Genomic DNA, 21243 nt, shown 5'->3' with positions numbered 1-21243 from the left:
GCACAAATTAAGCTTGTATGTTTAAGGAAACTGTAAACCAAATACTTTTCTTGCTCCTGCTGCTTCACCATCTATAGCTTTCTTATTTTTTAAGAATTCGAAAAAATCTGCAACTTTCACAGTAGCTTAGTAATCCAGTAGATATCTTGCAGTATGTCCAGAGGTGTTCAAATAAAAGGAATGTATTAGTTATTTTATAATTTCAATAGGCACCCCATGATAGGTTGTAAACATTTTACACGGATTTCTGAAGTGTCTTAATGACAGCCCTTGATTGAAATGGGATTAGATATTAGCCATTAGATTGAAAAAAGCTGATATGCTTACACAACGGTTTATAATAAAAAAAGTGTTGTCTTATTTTATCTTTACACAATGGTGTTTCAAGGAAACCATTGTAAAAGTATTACTCTATAAAATGAGATTTCCGGTTTACAAGATTAATTTCTAAAATGATTTTTTCGATGATCCAACCATACGGATCTTAAGATATATCAATTTTAGTCATATAAAAAATTATTAAAAAATTTGAAATTCATCTTCCACGTCAAGATTAGAAAAATCCAGTAAAAGTATCCATCCGAACAACGAAACTCGTTCCCGATTTACTAGATTATTTTTTAAAATGATTTTTTCGACGATCCGACCGTACGGATGTTAAGATATAACAATTTTAGTCATATGAAAAAATTATTAAAAAATTTGAAATTCATCTTCCATGTCAGGATTAGAAAAAACTAGTAAAAGTACCCCTCCCAACAACGAGACTCGTTCCCGATTTATATGATTAATTTTTAAAATTATTTTTTCGACGATCCAACCGTACTCATGTTAAGATATATCAATTCTAGTCATAAGAAAAAATTATTAAAAAATTTGAAATTCATCTTGCATGTGAGGATTAGAAAAATCCTGTAAAATTTACCCCTCCTAACAACGAATCTTGTTCCCGATTTACAAAATTAATTTTTAAAATGATTTTTTCGACGATCCAACCGTACAGATGTTAAGATATATCAATTTTAGTAATGAGAAAAAATTATTAAAAAAAATTAAATTCATCTTGCATGTGAGGATTAGAAAAATCCTGTAAAATTACCCCTCTCGGCAACGAGACTCGTTCCCGATTTACAAGATTAATTTTTAAAATGATTTTTTCGAAAATCCAACCATACGGATGTTAAGATATATCAATTTTAATCATAAGAAAAAATTATTAAAAATTTGAAATTCATCTTGCATGCGAGGATTAGAAAAATCCTGTAAAATTACCCCTCACGACAACGGGACTCGTTCCGGATTTACAAGATTAATTTTGAAAATGATTTTTTTGACGATCCAACCATACGGATGTTAAGATATATCAATTTTAGTCATATGAAAAAAATATTAATAAATTTGAAATCCATCTTGCATGTCAGGATTAAAGAAATCTGGTAAAAGTACCCCTCCCGACAACGAGACTCGTTCCCGATTTACAAGATTAATTTTTAAAATGATTTTTCGATGATCCAACCATACGGATGTTAAGATATATCAATTTTAGTCATATAAAAAAATTATTAACAAATTTGAAATTCATCTTGCATGTTAGGATTAGAAAAATCCAGTAAAAGTATCCCTCCGAACAACGTGACTCGTTCCCGATTTACTAGATTAATTTTTAAAATGATTTTTCAACAATCCGACCATACGGATGTTAAGATATATCAATTTTAGTCATATAAAAAATTATTAAAAAAATTGAAATGCATCTTGCATGTCAGGATTAGAAAAATCCGGTAAAAGTACCCCTCCCGACAAGGAGACTCGTTCCCAATTTACAAGATTAATTTTTAAAATTATATTTTCGACGATCCAACCATACGGATGTTAAGATATATCAATTTTATTCATAAGAAAAAATTATTACAAAATTTTAAATTCATCTTGCATGTGAGAATTAGAAAAATCCTGTAAAATTACCCATCCCAAAAACGAGACTCGTTCCCGATTTACAAGATTAATTTTTAAAATAATTTTTTCAACGATCCAACCGTACGGATGTTAAGATATATAAATTTTATTTATAATAAAAATTTATTAAAAAATTTGAAATTCATCTTGCATGTGAGGATTAGAAAAATCCTGTAAAATTACCCGTCCCGACAACGAGACTCGTTCCCGATTTACAAGATTATTTTTTAAAATGATTTTTCGATGATCCAACCATACGGATGTTAAGATATATCAATTTTAGTCATATGAAAAAATTATTAACAAATTTGAAATTCATCTTGCATGTTAGGATTAGAAAAATCCAGTAAAAGTATCCCTCCGAACAACGTGACTCGTTCCCGATTTACTAGATTAATTTTTAAAATGATTTTTCAACGATCCGACCATATGGATGTTAAGATATATCAATTTTAGTCATATAAAAAATTATTAAAAAAATTGAAATGCATCTTGCATGTCAGGATTAGAAAAATCCGGTAAAAGTACCCCTCCCGACAAGGAGACTCGTTCCCGATTTACAAGATTAATTTTTAAAATTATATTTTCGATGATCCAACCATACGGATGTTAAGATATATCAATTTTATTTATAAGAAAAAATTATTACAAAATTTTAAATTCATCTTGCATGTGAGAATTAGAAAAATCCTGTAAAATTACCCATCCCAACAACGAGACTCGTTCCCGATTTACAAGATTAATTTTTAAAATAATTTTTTCAACGATCCAACCGTACGGATGTTAAGATATATAAATTTTATTTATAATAAAAATTTATTAAAAAATTTGAAATTCATCTTGCATGTGAGGATTAGAAAAATCCTGTAAAATTACCCGTCCCGACAACGAGACTCGTTCCCGATTTACAAGATTATTTTTTAAAATGATATATTCGACGATCCAACCGTACGGATGTTAATATATATCAATTTTAATCATAAGAAAAAATTATAAAAAAATTTGAATTTCATCTTGCATTTGAGGATTTGAAAAATCCTGTAAAATTACCCCTCCTGACGACGAGACTAGTTCCCGATTTACAAGATTAATTTTGTTAGGTCACACACACTGTAGAGGGGGTGAATACAGTGTAAAGTACAATCAAATCGAACTTTAATATCTCAAGTAACAGAAAACAAATTTTATTAAAACAATAAACTCTGTTACAGTATGAAACTGTTACCTCTCAGTGATGAACAAATATCACGAGAGCTGCTAGGGTTACAATGAATAATCTTCTCGAATATGATAACACTTATAGTGTAAACCCTATGTCTGTGTTTATATACTACACAGTTACAAGATAATCGCTAATTGATATGGAATATAATTCTGCTTCCTAAAATATATCAATCAGATATCTTTTCTTCCAAGTATTCTATTCTTCATAGAATTCCTTCTTCATGCATATCTCTTCTTATGTTTATCTCGATCTTCTTTCCTTTAAACAGCTGATGTCCTTATCTGAACATCCTTCAGCACTTAAGTTCTGATATCCATTTTCTGATGATTATCTCCTGATAGTATAAGTACTGATATCCTTAAGTCCTGACTTCCAGTAAGTACTGATTTATCCTGTTTAAGTAAGATCTGAAAACTAAACATAAATCATATTAGCCATGACATTATCAAATATATCTAACAATCTCCCCCAACTTGTAAATTAGCATAATATACAAGTTTAATAGATATTTGATGATGTCAAAAACATTAAGTACAAATGCATGAGAATTAGACTAGATAACTACAACTTACAGTCCTTAAAGCTTTACCAATATTTAACTTCTGATAACAGCTTCAGTCTGTATAAATATCAGAATTTAAGCAGTTGTAGATCTTGACTTGGCTTCATCTTCTGATCTCTCTGATGTCAGGATTTGTTCTGAGATAGTTCTTCAACAACCATCTCTCAGCATATCTAAGTTCATCAATCATCCTCCTTTTAGCATCTTTAAGCTCTGCATTATCTTCACCAATTTGAAAGATTGCAGCCCTGAGATCATTAATCTTTGTTTTTCTTATATCCTGATCCAGTCTGATCAAATAAGCTTTATCAGACTCAAGATTGAATTCCACAGCCCTGTAACCCAGAAAGGTAGTTATAATTTTAGCAGTGTTGGGCTTCATTTCAACTATATCACCCTTGTGATCTCTGTACTTTGGAACATATGTGCTGTCAGACTTAACAGAATAAAGCCTTTTCTGTCTCTGAATCTGATCCTTCAAATAGTTTGCAGCACTTCCTGTCAATCTGTCATCCACTTGAAGTAAGAATAGTACATGCTCCAATTCTTCAAAATACTTCAATGGAATGGCATTTTGCCTTATATGATAAACCCTACCATCTGTCATGAAGTACAACAAGATGTGTTCTTTCAAGTAGGTATGGTAAACCATTTGTACAAATTCCAGTTGATTCAATCTCTCAGGAGTTGCTCCAATACCTGGTTCACTCAAGGAAGTTGGATCATTGGTAGTGTTCTATATTCTTCTTTCATCAGCACTTCCCAATCCAGTTTTATCTCTTGCTTCCTTTTCAGTAACTACTCTTGCTTCAAAACCACTTGCAGCAGTCTTCAAAGGTTGAGTCTGTTTTGCTTTAGTGAATCCTGATAGGAGTGTCTTTGATCTATCTTCTGATATCAAGTTAACTTGAGCTATGTCAGAGGTTACTTGCTTCTTTGGAATATCAGAACTTACTGTCTCTTGACTCTGAACAACTTGAGCCATGTCAGAGGTTGTTTTAAGAAATTTTCTTGAAGTCAGAGCAAGTTCATCCTTTTCATCAGTGATTTCTTCATTCTCAGGAGGCACATAAACCTTGATAGGTTCACCAACCTTTTCTTTACCCTTGGATCTTGGATCAATCTGCGGTTGTGATTTAGCAAATGTTGCTTCAGTATTTGTCCTTTCTTTTATCACAATGCCTTTGAGTTTTGGAAGTGTCTTTTCACCAGAAGCTTCAGATTCAGATGTGACTTTCTCTGATTTAAGTCTGGCTTCTTCTTCCATTAAACTCTCCAAGTCCATTCCTGGATTTTCCTGAAGAAATAATTGTCTTGAAATTTCTTCATCAAGATCTAAAAGTTCATCAGAACTTATCCTTTTACCAGTAGCAAAACTAATTCTTTTTCCAGTATCAGAACTTGTCCTTTGACTTGTGATTTCAGCTTTTCTTGATGAGAAACCTCTACCTTGACTATGACCTCTACCCATTCCAGAGTTTCCTTAATCATCCTTTTCATTATCCTTCCCTTTCAGTGTCTTGTCAGTCTTGCATTTGGACTTAATTACTTTCTCCCCCTTTTTGGCATCAGCAGGTAGTAGAAGAGAGACAAGCAATTCCACTGAGGCTTGGATTTCAGTAAGTTGAGATTGCTGAGAAGCTTGATTTTTCGAAATATCATCAATCTGAGCTTGTTGTTTTTCTTGAGTCTTCTCAATATAAGCAATCCTGTCAAAGGTAGGTTGGAAGAACTTTTTCTTGTCAATTTTCTGAATTTGGTCATGTTTGATGAATTATTCCTGAATCTTGTGTAGCTCTGCATGAGTAGTTGAATGGAGACCTTGTAGATGTAGTACTCAATGCAGTGACTTTAAGCTGGGTTTTGAAATCATCAGAATTTAACATTTCATCAGCTTTTGTCAAGTGCTCAGCCAGATGCTTTGCAGATGGAACACAGGAAACTGAGTTCCATTCCTTAGTCCACTCCTGTCCTGTAGGAGTTTCACTCCAAGGCACTGGTGCTTCTCTGGTAACAAACTTCTTAACACGTTCAGATTTAAGAATAGTTTGTTGAGGAGCATGTCCTGAAGGACCTGCTTCATCAGCATCTGTATTTGGAGCAGCATCACCAGTATCTCTAGCATTTGCAGCATCAGAACTTACAGACTCAGTATCTTCTGATAAAACAATAGTGTGAGTAGCAATGGAGGCTTCAGCATCCTCTAATTGCTGATCTGGTTCTAAGTTCTGATCAACAGCCATATCCTGATGCTCACCTATAATCTGATCATCAGTAGCTAGATGCAGAGAAGGTGTAGAAGAGAAGTCTGGATTTTGAGCAGCATCAGTAACAGGTGTTGTTGATGGATTAGTTGCTATTGGAGTTTCTAAGAGAATTACTTCAGGCACAACCGGGTTCTGAACATCAATTTCAGTACTTGTGCCTGGAACAACAGGAGATACAGACGTTCAAACAGGAGACACAGATGGTGTGTTGGCCTTATCAGGAACAGCTTCTTGAGATGGAGTTGATAAAGAAGAAGTGACTTTAGCAAATTCCTTCTCTTGCGAGATCAGAGATTCCTGATCTCCTTCCTTAGCTGCTGCTTCTTCATCATCTGAAACTAGCCTTTTTGCCCTCTGTTTCTTGTATCTCTTTGTAGATATGGATTCCTTGGGAGTGTCAGGAACAATCATTCTTCTAAGACTCTTGAGAAGCCTAGATCCCCCAATTCCAGAATCCTTCTGAGAAGTCACTGTCTCAGCTTCTTTGATAACAGGTTCTGATGTAGAAACCTGTTCCTCACTGTCAGACTCATCTCTCAAAGCAATCCTCCTTCTCTTTTGAGGTGTGTGAGGAACAGTCTTTGTCCTCTTAGGCTTGGAAGATGAAGGCTTCACAGTAGGTGCTGAGGATGAGGGTTGAACTGTCTGTGAAGTGGAGAGATAGGATTTGATATACTGCCTGAGGGTTGGTTGAGTAGTATGAGTGGTATGTTCTGATGGTTGTTGTGGTATTTGGGAGGTTGTTGTGGGTTGAACATCAGGATAAAAAGATCTATAGGAATCAGGATAAGCATTTACTAAGATCTGTTTTACAGACTGAGGAATCTGTAAAGGTCTAATCACTTGTTTCTTAGTGTCAGCATTTATCAGGTCATTAAAGTAACGTTTTGCAACTTTGAAAGGTGGAGTTAAGGTACTGGTTAGTCGAGGTTCATCAGTACAAAAAATATATATAAGTTGACAGAATCTAGCAAAGTAGACAACATTCCTTTCCTCTGTCATCATATCCCCAACTATCCCTAACTATAGTGACTATTAATCTTCCACTTTAACATATTCTGGTTTAAACTGAGACTGTTGGCAAATTTTATCCACCAATAAGTCAAGTAAAGAATCAGACTGTAATATCAGAACTTAGACTTATATCAGAACTTAACAGTTATCAGAACATAATTTCTTAACTCGAAAAAGGAATGCCTATTTTAGTAAGTCCTCACACAAATTCTGATTTATATTCTTCAGAACTTAATCATCATAACTTGTCCTCAGAATTTGTGCAATGTGACACAATGACTGTTCATCTAAAACAACATAGATCACCACAGTGATTTTCATCATTCATATGGAGTGGTTAGTGTGTGCATTAAGCTAAATTTCAGACAAGGAGTAAAGTCTGATTCACTTCAGTACATCTTAGAAATAAGGCATAATTAAAACTTTGCTAAAGAGCTGTCATTATTCTGAAACCTATTGTTGAATGAGTTTATGCTTGAGTCCACCTCAACTATTTTATGCTAATTTCGTGCATCTTTTTAAATTCCATTTTACAGTGGCTTCTCAGTATAAGTGAGTCATGACTGCTTATCAGAATTTATGCTATTATCAGAGTATTTCTCCAGTAATCATAGAGTGTGAAAAGTCACCAAGAAAATATTTTGCTTTTCTAATGAATATTTACTTAATACCAGCAATGCACTTGGGTCGTCCCTTCCACATTTTTACTCTAGATCTCAAAGGAGTACATGATTTTAATCCATGATTATTTTCCTTTTCTTTTGATAAGAGAGGTTTATCAGCACTTAGTACATTCAACAGATTTACTAGCATCAGAACTTAACAGATGAGAAACAATATTCTAGTTAGTGACTTAGTAATAAGATAGACCAAGTAAACTCAACTAAGCTCAATTATCGGAATTTGCTTGTGTCAATAGATTTCCACAGTAATAATTACTTCTTACATGGGATCCCTTGTTTATTGAAGACTACTATGTCAGCATCTAGCACAGTTATCCTCATAGGATTGAATAGTTACCTAAACAGATATATCACTATTAGAGTTTAGAAACATTTATCAGACAACAGTCAGTACTTAAATACATTTTTCAATTAAGCACAGAATACACAAAGAGATTAAATTCTATAAATACTGATCATAAAGTCTAATGCATCAGAACAAAACTAAGCAGATTTAGAGAAAGAACCTGAAACCATTCCAAGTTCATTTACCAATCTTGTAAAAGTAGCTTCACACAATGGTTTTGTGAAGATATCTGCTAGTTGTTGATCTGTTGGAACAAAATGCAATTCCACTGTACCTTTATCTACATGTTCCCTGATGAAGTGGTACCTGATGCTGATGTGCTTTGTCATAGAGTGTTGAACTGGATTACCTGTCATAGCAATAGCACTTTGATTATCACAGTCAATAGGGATTTTGAAATATGTTAACCCATAATCCAGTAACTGATTCTTCATCCAAAGAATCTGTGCACAACAGCTTCCTGCAGCAATATATTCTGCTTCTGTAGTTGATGTGGAAATTGACTTTTGTTTCTTGCTAAACCAAGAAACCAATCTGCCTCCAAGAAATTGGCAGCTTCCACTTGTGCTTTTCCTGTCAATTTTGCAACCTACAAAATCTGCATCTGAGTAACCTATTAGTTAAAATCTGATTCTCTGGGATACCACAATCTCAGATCAACTGTTCCCTTAAGATACTTGAAAATTCTTTTCACAGCTGTTAAGTGAGGTTCTCTTGGATCTGCTTGAAATCTTGCACAAAGACAGGTAGCATACATGATATTAGGTCTACTAGCAGTTAGATAGAGTAGAGAGCCAATCATACCTCTGTAATCAATAATATCTACTAATTTACCAGTATCCTTATCCAGTTTTGTTGCAGTAGCCATGGGAGTGGATGCACTTGAACAATCTTGCATTCCAAATTTTTTCAGCAAGTTTTTGGTGTACTTAGTTTGATAAATAAAAGTGCCTTCTTCATTCTGCTTGACTTGAAGGCCTAGAAAATAGCTAAGTTCCCCCATCATACTCATCTGATACCTTGACTGCATCAGTTTGGCAAACTTCTTGCAAAGTCTGTCATTTGTAGACCCAAAAATGATGTCATCAACATAAATCTGGACCAGAAGTAAGTCATTTCCATGGTTGAGGTAGAACAGTGTTTTGTCTATAGTTCCTCTGTTAAATCCACTTTCCAGAAGAAACTGAGCTAAAGTCTCATACCATGCTCTGGGAGCTTGCTTAAGTCCATAAAGTGCTTTATCAAGCCTGTAGACATAATCTGGATGTTTGGAATCTACAAAGCCTGGAGGTTGTTCAACATATACTTCCTCCTCCAATTCTCCATTAAGAAAAGCACTTTTTACATCCATTTGAAAGACAGTAAACTTTTTGTGAGCACCATAAGCCAAAAATATCCTTATAGCTTCTAACCTAGCAACTGGTGCAAATGTTTCAGCATAATCAATTCCCTCCTGTTGAGAATATCCTTTTGCAACCAGCCTTGCCTTATTCCTTGTAATTATGCCATCACTGTCAGTTTTATTTCTGAATACCCACTTTGTACCAACAACAGATCTATTCTTTGGTCTTGGCACTAGGGTCCAGACTTTGTTTCTTTCAAATTCATTTAAATCTTCCTGCATTGCTTGCACCCAATCAGCATCTTGAAGAGCTTCTTCCACTTTATTTGGCTCAGTCTGAGAGAGAAAAGAATTGTAAAGACATTCGTTTGAAGTACCTGTTCTAGTTCTGACACCTGCATCAGGATTTCCAATTATCAAATCAGGTGTATGTGATTTAGCCCACTTCCTTGCAGATGGAAGGTTTTCTCTAGAACTGGATGCTCCCCAAAGATTCTTCAGAATTTAGATTTTCAGAACTATCAGAACTTGGCTTATCAGAACTTGACGAATCAGAACTTGAAGAGCCAGATGTATATTCTGATGCTTCTTGAGATGTGATATGATCTTGAGTATGCTCCCCCTGCATAGGTGCATCTTTCTTTGACATAGTCACCACAGTTTCAATAACATCAGAGTTTAATCCATCAGAGTTGGCATTATCAGGACTTAGATTGTCAGGATTTTCAGTATCAGAATTTGAGTCTTCATTTTCAAATCTCAGCTGATCATGATCAATAAAATCTTTAAGTCCAGTAATCTTCTTGTCATCAAAGGAGACATTGATAGATTCCATGACCACTCTTGTTCTCAAGTTATAGATGTTGGGTTCCGAAGGCATAAAACGCAGCGGATAAACGTAAATAAAACAAAAATTCGAAACCCAAAAACAGGATCCATGTATAATTATGGGCAGATTATGGAGATAACGAATCATACCTTTCAAGAGATTAACTTTTACGAACTCAACGGAGATCCTAGCTATCACGCTTTGTGTCTACCTCTCGGAGAAACACCTCTATGGTATCCACACGAGCACCTTCAAGAACGTCTCACGAACTTGACTACGGAATGGATGTACTAGCCTCCTTCTTGACGATCTGAATTGCCTCTGCCTCTCTTTGCTGCTAGGGTTTTCTTAAAAAACGTTCAAGCCTCTTTAACCTCTCATTATCTATTTATAATGACTGATTAAAAAGGCCCATAATAGCAAAGCCCAACCCTAGTAGGTATTGGATTAAATAATAAAAACGAATTTCTATTATTTAATTAATAACTAAGTCATACTTAATTATTATGGGCAAAAACATTCCTTTTAATTCGAATTTATATTATCTCAATTAAGTCTTACTTAATTATAATAAAATTCAAATAATCATCAATTAATTTAAATCCATAATTTAAATTAACTATTCCATTAAGTGCTCTATTTGTGCGACCCTATAGGCTATTATTTAATTGGCAATAATTTTATTCTCTAATAAAATTATAAACAATGAGCGGTATCTAGTAATACATCATTGTTACCCAATTAAACAATAATTAAATCGTGATTAGATAAAACCTTTCGTGATTAATGTTTTTTCGTGTAATATAATCCCTTTAACCATACATATTATAGATTAAACTCGAGGCATGTATTTAGTCATCCTCTTCAACTTTTAATCTGGGTTTACTTGATGCATGAGTAGATTATTGAAACAAATCATTATTTGAGCATGGCCATGCTTTTATAATCTCACTCAATCAAGAGGCCAATAATATCTCTCCTAATTATAGGAGGGTTAAATCCTTTATCTATCATTCATATTTCTCATACGACTCATGATATACCCGATGTCCACTTTTATCATCACCCGATCAAAAGTAACTTTTAATGTAGTCAAAGTATATTAATCCTCGTATAGAAATATAATGATTTCAAGTCAAAGGATCGTTACACCATTATCACTGTGAGTCTTTCTTATGACTTTATTAAACATGAAGAATCTCACTGTGGGTCTGTCCAGTACCATGTACTCTCACATGTACCTATGTATTGACTTCAGTATCCCCATACTTATAACCAATGAGATGTGGTTATCTTGTCAAACAACATACTAGTCTATCTATGTATTATTATTGTCCTATATAATAATACTCGACTAGGGACCTTTAAGAATATGATATATTATATAATCTCAAGTTCAAGTCATGTACTTAAACTATACAATTTGTATCATGATTCTAAGGACATTTATTATGCTAACAAAATATCGCAGTAATTAAGGTCATAATAAATAAATTTATTGAATGATCAACTGACATAAAGATAAAAGAATAATGTATTGCCTCTAGGGCACCTACACTAACAATCTCCCACTTGCACTAGAGCCAATCACCCATATATCTAATACCCATGGAACTAGTGTGACCATCGTGCTTCTGCTGCGACAAGCCTTTGGTCAGTGGGTCTGCAATGTTATCATTTGTGTGCACTTTACATATGTGTATATCACCCCTTTCATTAATCTCTCGAATAAGGTGAAATCTCCTGAGTATATGTTTAGCCCGGGAGTGTGATCTAGGTTCTTTAGCCTGTGCAATGGCTCCATTATTATCGCAGTATAGATCAATGGGATCTGCGATCGATGGAACCACTCCCAAAACAGAAATGAACTTTCGAATCCAAACGGCCTCCTTAGCTGCTTCACAAGCTGCAATGTACTCAGCCTCCATTGTAGAATCAGCTACTGTTTCTTGCTTTGAACTCTTCCAGCTTACAGCACCTCCGTTTAGACAAAACACAAAACCAGACTGTGATACAGTATCATCTCTGTCTGTTTGGAAACTTGCATCGGTGTAACCTTTTACAACGAGTTTCTCTTCCCCTCCATACACCAAGAATGAATCTTTAGTTCTTTTCAGGTACTTAAGAATATTCTTAACTGCCGTCCAGTGACCTTCACCCGGATTAGACTGGTATCTGCTCGTCATGCTCAAAGCATACGAGACATCTGGGCGAGTACATACCATTGCATACATGATAGATCCAATTGCTGAAGCATATGGAACTTTATTCATGTGGTCCTTCTCATCCAATGATTTCGGACATTGGTCCTTAGAGATCGTTATCCCTTGAGACACAGGGACATATCCCCTTTTTGCATTTTGCATTCCAAAACGATGCAAAACCTTATCAATGTATGTGCTCTGACTTAGACCGATCATCCTTCTAGATCTTTCTCTATAGATCCTCATTCCTAGAATGTAGGATGCCTCTCCTAAGTCTTTAATGGAGAAATTGCTCCCTAACCACGTCTTAACAGCCTTTAGAGAAGGTATGTCATTCCCCATTAGTAGTATATCATCAACATATAGTACTATGAATGCCACATAGCTCCCATTAACCTTCTTGTAAACACACGGTTCATCTTCGTTTTGAACAAAGCCATACTCTATGACTATTTCATCAAAACGGATATTCCATCTCCTAGAGGATTGCTTCAATCCATAAATGGATCGACGCAATTTACATACCTTTCCAGCATTCCTTGGATCGACAAAACCCTCAGGTTGTGTCATGTACACATCCTCTTCAAGGCTTCCATTAAGGAAGGCTGTTTTGACATCCATTTGCCAGATTTCATAATCATGGAATGCTGCAATGGCAAGTAAAATCCTTATAGACTTGACCATAGCCACTGGTGAGAAAGTTTCATCATAGTCAATACCATGAATTTGTTTGAAACCTTTTGCAACCAGCCTAGCTTTATAGGTATGAACATTTCCATCCATGCCCTTTTTCTTCTTAAAAACCCATTTGCACCCTATGGGTTTTACCCCTTCAGGTGGATCAACCAAAGTCCATACTTGGTTTTCGTACATGGAATCTATCTCGGATTTCATGGCTTCAAGCCATCTCTTAGAGTCTGGACTGTTCATAGCATCTTGGTATGTGAGAGGCTCATCTTCATCTATGAGCATCAAATCACCACACTGAGTCATGAGAAATCCATATCTCTCTGGCTCATGGCGAAATCTACCAGATCTACGAACAACCTGTGTTTGTTGAGCATTATCATTATTCTGCTCTTGTTCCACTTCAGGTTCAATGCTATTTTGCGGTTCTCGATCTTCATCGAGATCTATAGTTCTCCCACTGTTTCTTTTGGAAACAAAATCTCTTTCCATGAAGACAGCATCTCGAGCAATAAACACTTTCTGCTCAGAAGGACTATAAAAATAATACGCCTTTGTTTCATTAGGGTATCCTACAAAAATGCACTCTTCGGATTTAGGTCCAAGCTTGTCAGATTCTTGACGTTTCACAAATGCCTTACATCCCCAAACTTTCATAAAGTTCATGCCTGACCGTTTCTCTTTCCATATCTCATATGGAGTCTTTTGAACCTTCTTAGTAGGAACACGGTTAAGTGTGAAAGCCGCTGTTTCTAGAGCGTAACCCCAGAAACTAATTGGAAGATCTGCATGACTCATCATCGATCGCACCATGTCCAACAAGGTGCGATTTCTCCTCTCTGAAACTCCATTCCATTGAGGTGTTCCTGGCGGAGTGAGTTGCGATACAATACCACACTCTTTCAAATACTCTCTAAATTCGGTGCTTAAGTATTCACCCCCACGATCGGATCGTAAGATCTTAATACTTGCATCTCCGCCAATTTGCTTCTCTACTTCAACCTTGTATTCTTTAAATTTTTCAAAAGAATCGGATTTGTTCTTCATAAGATATACATATCCATATCTACTGAAATCATCAGTAAATGTTATGAAGTAGTAGTAGCCTCCTCTAGCCATTACACGCATTGGGCCACATACATCACTATGTATTAGCTCCAGACGTTTAGTGGCCCTTTGACCCTTACCAGTGAAAGGGGCTTTAGTCATCTTACCAAGCAAACAAGATTCGCATTCTTGGTATGATTCAAAATCAAACTTATCCAAGTATCCATCCTTATGTAATTTGGATATGCGTTTCTCATTTATGTGGCCTAGACGACAATGCCAGAGGTATGTTTGATTTGAGTCATTTATTTTAAGTCGTTTGTTTTCTATATTACAGACAGGGTTATCTAAATCAAGAACATATAAACCATTAAATAAACGCGCAACACCATAGGTTAAATCATTCAAAGCAAAAGAGCAACTGTTGTTCTTTATTGTAAACGAAAAACCTTTCTTGTCCAAACAAGAAACAGAAATAATGTTTCTGCGAATCGCAGGCACGTAAAAACAGTCTTCTAGTTCTAAAACAAGCCCAGAGGGCATAGATAAATAATAAGTCCCTACAGCTAAAGCAGCAACTTTTGCTCCATTGCCTACTCTTAGGTCCACTTCTCCCTTAGCCAGAGTTCTACTTCTCTGCAGGCCCTGCACATTTATACAAATGTGAGAAGCACATCCAGTATCAAATACCCAGGATGTAGAAATAGACAAATTGACTTCTATAACATAAATACCTGATCCAGAAATCTGAACTGCTTTCTTTTTCTTCAGATCCTCCAAGTAAATTGGACAGTTTCTCTTCCAGTGACCATCTTTCTTACAGTAGTGACATTCACCCTTGGCCACACCACCTTTAGGCTTTAAAGCCTGTTTGGGACCTGACTTTGGCTTGGTTGTAGAATCAGATCCAATCTTCTTCTTACCCTTCCATTTTCCCTTCCCTTTGGCCTTACCTTTATTTCCCACCATCAGTATGGGAGCAGGTTCAGCTGTCTTCATGTTGGTCTCATATGTTCTCAACATATGCAACAATTCAGTAGGTGTTTTGTCAAATTCATTCATATTGTAGTTCACAACAAACTGAGTGAATTTGTTGTTCAAAGAATTCATGATTAGGTCAATACCAGTTTCCGGACCAATCGGGAAACCCAAAGTTTCAAGGTACTCAATGTAACCAATCATCTTCAGAACATGTGGGCCAACAGGTTCACTCGCCCCTTGTTTGCAATTAAAAAGTGACTTACTCGTGTTGAACCTTTCTTGACGAGTTTGGCTTGCAAACATGCTTTGCAAGTGCTCATTGATAGTATATGCATCCATATGCACATGTTGTCTTTGAAGCTCAGCACTCATAGTTGCCAACATAAGACATGCAACATCATTTGCATCATTCTCATCCTTTGTGCGTGCTGCTCGTTCATCAGCAGTAGCACCCTCAGGAAGGGGGCCTGGAGGAGGAATATCAATGACATGAAGCTTGCGCTCCTGCCTGAGGACAATCCTCAAATTCCTCTGCCAGTCTAGGAAGTTGTTTCCTCCTGTCAGCTTGTCCTTCTCAAGGACTGAACGTACGGATAGTGTGTTTGTGTTGTTTGCCATTACTCAGTATCTACAATAATAAAAGCGCAAAATAAACATTAGATTGTCTGAGTTAAAATTTTATGTTCATATGATTATGATATATTCGTAATATATCTCCCACTATTTTTTTTATCAAATTAATAGCCCTAACTATTAATTCGGAAAGTATATCCCATAAATCTTTCTAGTGAGCCAAGATCCATATTTCGTCATGTTCTAAGTCAACCACTGGTATCCTTAAAACATGATTATTTAGGTAGACAACAGTTGTCAATTATATCATATATAATTCTTGGATAATTTGGTGAACAACAATTGATCTTATCTATCTAATAGATTTTTAACCAAACTCTATGCTTCTAAGTTCATAATAGTTGAATATAACCGTTTATATTCACCTTATTATGATGACTCAGTTAAGTTAGACCCAATGATACAACGTCCGAATATAACCGTTTATATTCGTCGCATTTCACCATGATAGATAGGAGTCCCCTGCCACTGACAGCCCTTCCCCTTATCGATCTAGGATTTAATGAGTGTTCATTCATTGGAAAGCATCTGATTAAAACTTAATATTTTTACTTAGGGATTTTAATTTAGAACGATCATGATCCCATCATAAAGAGATTCCCAATTTTTCCTTGAATAAAATACTTCAAATCAATACTCGTCAATGGTTTGATTTCCAGGTAGTGGAGGAGTCACATCGGTCTCGCTTAAAACCCACAGCCTTACAAGTTCTATGAACCCGTTGTTGACAAAATCGCCCCATGTCAGAAATAAAGAAAATTCGTATTTTATTCCGTGTTTCATAAACACGAGAATCTCATGATCGTTTGTTAATTTTAAATCTTGAGTCGTTACAGATTTTATCTTGTTTAAAGGCATGGCATGGGTGATGTATCTAATACATACATACATCATTAATCTAATTAAAACATGCATTTTTCTACTCTACACATACTATTTATACATCATATGAAAAGTACGTAAAGTAAACGTGCAATAGTTATGGCCCAATCCTATGTGATCTTTTCAGGCTAATGAAAAGATCAAGGTCAATCTATGGTGTAAAAATAACTATTACATATGTCTTCTCTATTGCTTCCATTGTCTCCTTGGCCTCCATAGGATGCCTCCTCTTTCCCTTGTCCTTCTAGGATGTTACATTAAGAATTATACTAATGAACTTACAAAAGAACTCGAGTTACATTCGAGATAAAACAACTACAAATAGAAAACGACATGCAAGTCGTATTTATTACAAACCAAAAGAATAAACCATTACAACTAAGGTCTTAAGGCCATAACTATGCACCATGCTCAGTAACCATTAAAGAACATGATAGATCATATAAAGATGACATACTATTTATCACTTATCATGATCCAATCAAGAATAATAAATAAGTAAAGCATATGTCATAAGCACAAATTAAAAACGAAACCCTAACCACGCGGTTCGACCTGGGGGGGTTCGGGGGGCAGCGAGCCCCCCGATGGCGGAAATTTTTGCAAAATCAAGTATCAGAATACTAGAAAAACATGTATCAGAATACTATTCCAGAAGCATGTATCAGTATACACACGATCCATATCCCAGTTACCAAAAACGTGTATCAGTATACATATTTTAAGAGATCGCATACATATGAGTTATGGCAGATCTTAAACATACTAGTATCATCATATAGATCATTAACAGATTCATCATATCATTCATATAACATAACTGTTATCATGGCAGACTCATATAACATAACTGTTATCATGGCAGACTCATCACACATGCATACTTGTAAAAATACAGTAAACACGTAACCAAATCAGCCCCTTATACACGTAGCTCTGATGCCATTGTTGGGTTCCGAAGGCATAAAACGCAGCGGATAAACGTAAATAAAACAAAAATTCGAAACCCAAAAACAGGATCCATGTATAATTATGGGCAGATTATGGAGATAACGAATCATACCTTTCAAGAGATTAACTTTTACGAACTCAACGGAGATCCTAGCTATCACGCTTTGTGTCTACCTCTCGGAGAAACACCTCTATGGTATCCACACGAGCACCTTCAAGAACGTCTCACGAACTTGACTACGGAATGGATGTACTAGCCTCCTTCTTGACGATCTGAATTGCCTCTGCCTCTCTTTGCTGCTAGGGTTTTCTTAAAAAACGTTCAAGCCTCTTTAACCTCTCATTATCTATTTATAATGACTGATTAAAAAGGCCCATAATAGCAAAGCCCAACCCTAGTAGGTATTGGATTAAATAATAAAAACGAATTTCTATTATTTAATTAATAACTAAGTCATACTTAATTATTATGGGCAAAAACATTCCTTTTAATTCGAATTTATATTATCTCAATTAAGTCTTACTTAATTATAATAAAATTCAAATAATCATCAATTAATTTAAATCCATAATTTAAATTAACTATTCCATTAAGTGCTCTATTTGTGCGACCCTATAGGCTATTATTTAATTGGCAATAATTTTATTCTCTAATAAAATTATAAACAATGAGCGGTATCTAGTAATACATCATTGTTACCCAATTAAACAATAATTAAATCGTGATTAGATAAAACCTTTCGTGATTAATGTTTTTTCGTGTAATATAATCCCTTTAACCATACATATTATAGATTAAACTCGAGGCATGTATTTAGTCATCCTCTTCAACTTTTAATCTGGGTTTACTTGATGCATGAGTAGATTATTGAAACAAATCATTATTTGAGCATGGCCATGCTTTTATAATCTCACTCAATCAAGAGGCCAATAATATCTCTCCTAATTATAGGAGGGTTAAATCCTTTATCTATCATTCATATTTCTCATACGACTCATGATATACCCGATGTCCACTTTTATCATCACCCGATCAAAAGTAACTTTTAATGTAGTCAAAGTATATTAATCCTCGTATAGAAATATAATGATTTCAAGTCAAAGGATCGTTACACCATTATCACTGTGAGTCTTTCTTATGACTTTATTAAACATGAAGAATCTCACTGTGGGTCTGTCCAGTACCATGTACTCTCACATGTACCTATGTATTGACTTCAGTATCCCCATACTTATAACCAATGAGATGTGGTTATCTTGTCAAACAACATACTAGTCTATCTATGTATTATTATTGTCCTATATAATAATACTCGACTAGGGACCTTTAAGAATATGATATATTATATAATCTCAAGTTCAAGTCATGTACTTAAACTATACAATTTGTATCATGATTCTAAGGACATTTATTATGCTAACAAAATATCGCAGTAATTAAGGTCATAATAAATAAATTTATTGAATGATCAACTGACATAAAGATAAAAGAATAATGTATTGCCTCTAGGGCACCTACACTAACAATAGACTCTGAAGGCTTTTGTGAAAATTGGATATCCAATAAAAATTCCTTCATCAGCTTTTAGATCAAATTTGGATAGCTGTTCAGGATGAGTCTTAAGAACAAAACACTTGCATTCAAATACATGAAAGTACTTCAGATTTGGCTTCTTTTTCTTCACCATCTCATATGGTGTTTTTCCTTGCTTGTTAATGAGTGTTGTATTTTGAGTAAAACAAGCAGACTGCACAGCTTCAGCCCAGAAATAGGTTGGAAGCTTTGCTTCTTCAAGCATTGTATGTGCAGCTTTAATTAGAGTTCTAAACTTCCTTTCAACAACTCCATTTTGCTGTGGAGTTCCAGGAGCAGAAAATTCCTGCTTAATTCCATGGTTTTTGTAGAACTCTTCAATATCAAATTCTTGAACTCAGTGCCATTATCACTCCTTATGGTTTTCACAGAATCTTTGACCAATTTATCCAGATGTTTGACATGATCAATCAAGATAGATGCAGTTTCACTTTTTATGTGCAAGAAATACACCCATGTGTATCTGGTGAACTCATCCACTATGACCAACGCATATTTCTTCTTTGCAATAGACATGACATTCAGTGGACCAAATAGATCAACATGTAGTAGATGATAAGGCTCAAGAATTGATGATTCAGTCTTGCTCTTGAATGAAGATTTTCTTTGTTTGACCTTTTGACAAGAATCACAAAGGCCATCAGGAGAAAATACTGACTTTGGCAGTCCTCTCACAAGATCTTTCTTGACTAGTTCATTTATATTGTTGAAATTTTAATGAGAGAGTTTCTTGTGCCAATTCCAGCTTTCTTCAATTGATGTTCTACTCATCAGACAGATTGCAGAACCATCAGTACTTGTTGAAAGCTTAGCTTCATAAATGTTACCATGCCTGTATCCTTTCTGAACAACTTTGCCTTTAGATTTACTCACAACTTCACAGTGTTCTTCAAAGAAATCAACATGATAACCTCTGTCACAGATTTGACTTATACTCAGCAGATTGTGTTTAAGTCCTGAGACCAGAGCTACTTCTTTAATGATGACATTCCCAAGATTGATATTGCCATATCCCAATGTTTTTCCAATGTTGCCATCTCCATAAGAAACACTTGGGCTAGCTTTCTCCACAAAGTCTGATAGCAGGGCCTTATTTCCAGTCATATGTCCTGAACATCCACTGTCCAAAACTAGAATATTTTTCATGTTGCCCTGCAATCATAAAGACCACTAATGATTAGTTTTAAGGACCCAGACTTGCTTGGATCCTTTGGCCTTATCAAGTTTGTTAACATTTGCAGCGGATTTAGCATCAGAGTTTATGTTAACATTTTTCTTATCAGAACTTACACTATCAGACTTTGAATCAGAATTTACACTAGAAGGAACAATGGAAACTTTCTTCAAAGAAGTTTTTATTTGATAATAATCATAGTACAAACTATGATATTCCTTACAAGTATAAATGGAATGCCATAAACTATCACAATGAAAATAAGGATTTTGTGGTTTATATCTAATAGACTGAATCTTAACTCCTGATTTTGAAGGTAGGGAGTTTATGTTCTTATTCTTCCTGCAAAAGGAAGCCAGATGGTTAGAACTTCCACAGTTATGACATGTTTTCCTAGGAGCTTCAGGAACAGGCTTATTATTATTGCTTTTATTCACACCTTCCTTTCCATTCCTATTTTTCCTAGGTGATTTTACCTTGTTTGCATTCTTAACATATTTCAGCTTATGTTTAAGCTGCTTCTTAGTCATTAAGCCTATGTTTACTTCAGCTGTCTTTTCCTGTTTTAGTTTGTCAGAAGTTAATTCCTCTTTAACTTCTGATTTCTCATTATCAGACTTTATAGTTACAACCTTAACAGGTTTTAACTTTGGCTTTTGCTTAACAACAGGCTTAATTTCTACAGTTCCTTTATCATTCTTATCCTCTCCATAACCTAAGCCCTCTTTCCAATTTTCAATACTTAGCAAATTTTGAGTTGTTCTGCCAGAGTTAGTCCAAGTCCTGATAATCACTCTTTCCTTTTCTAACTCAGTTTTTAGAGATTCATTCATTTTTAGCACTTCATCCCTAACATAAAAAGCATC

This window comes from Apium graveolens, chromosome 7 (genome assembly GCF_009905375.1).
Source record: "Apium graveolens cultivar Ventura chromosome 7, ASM990537v1, whole genome shotgun sequence".
Classification (NCBI taxonomy): domain Eukaryota; kingdom Viridiplantae; phylum Streptophyta; class Magnoliopsida; order Apiales; family Apiaceae; genus Apium; species Apium graveolens.
This window is presented reverse-complemented; position numbering follows the sequence as displayed.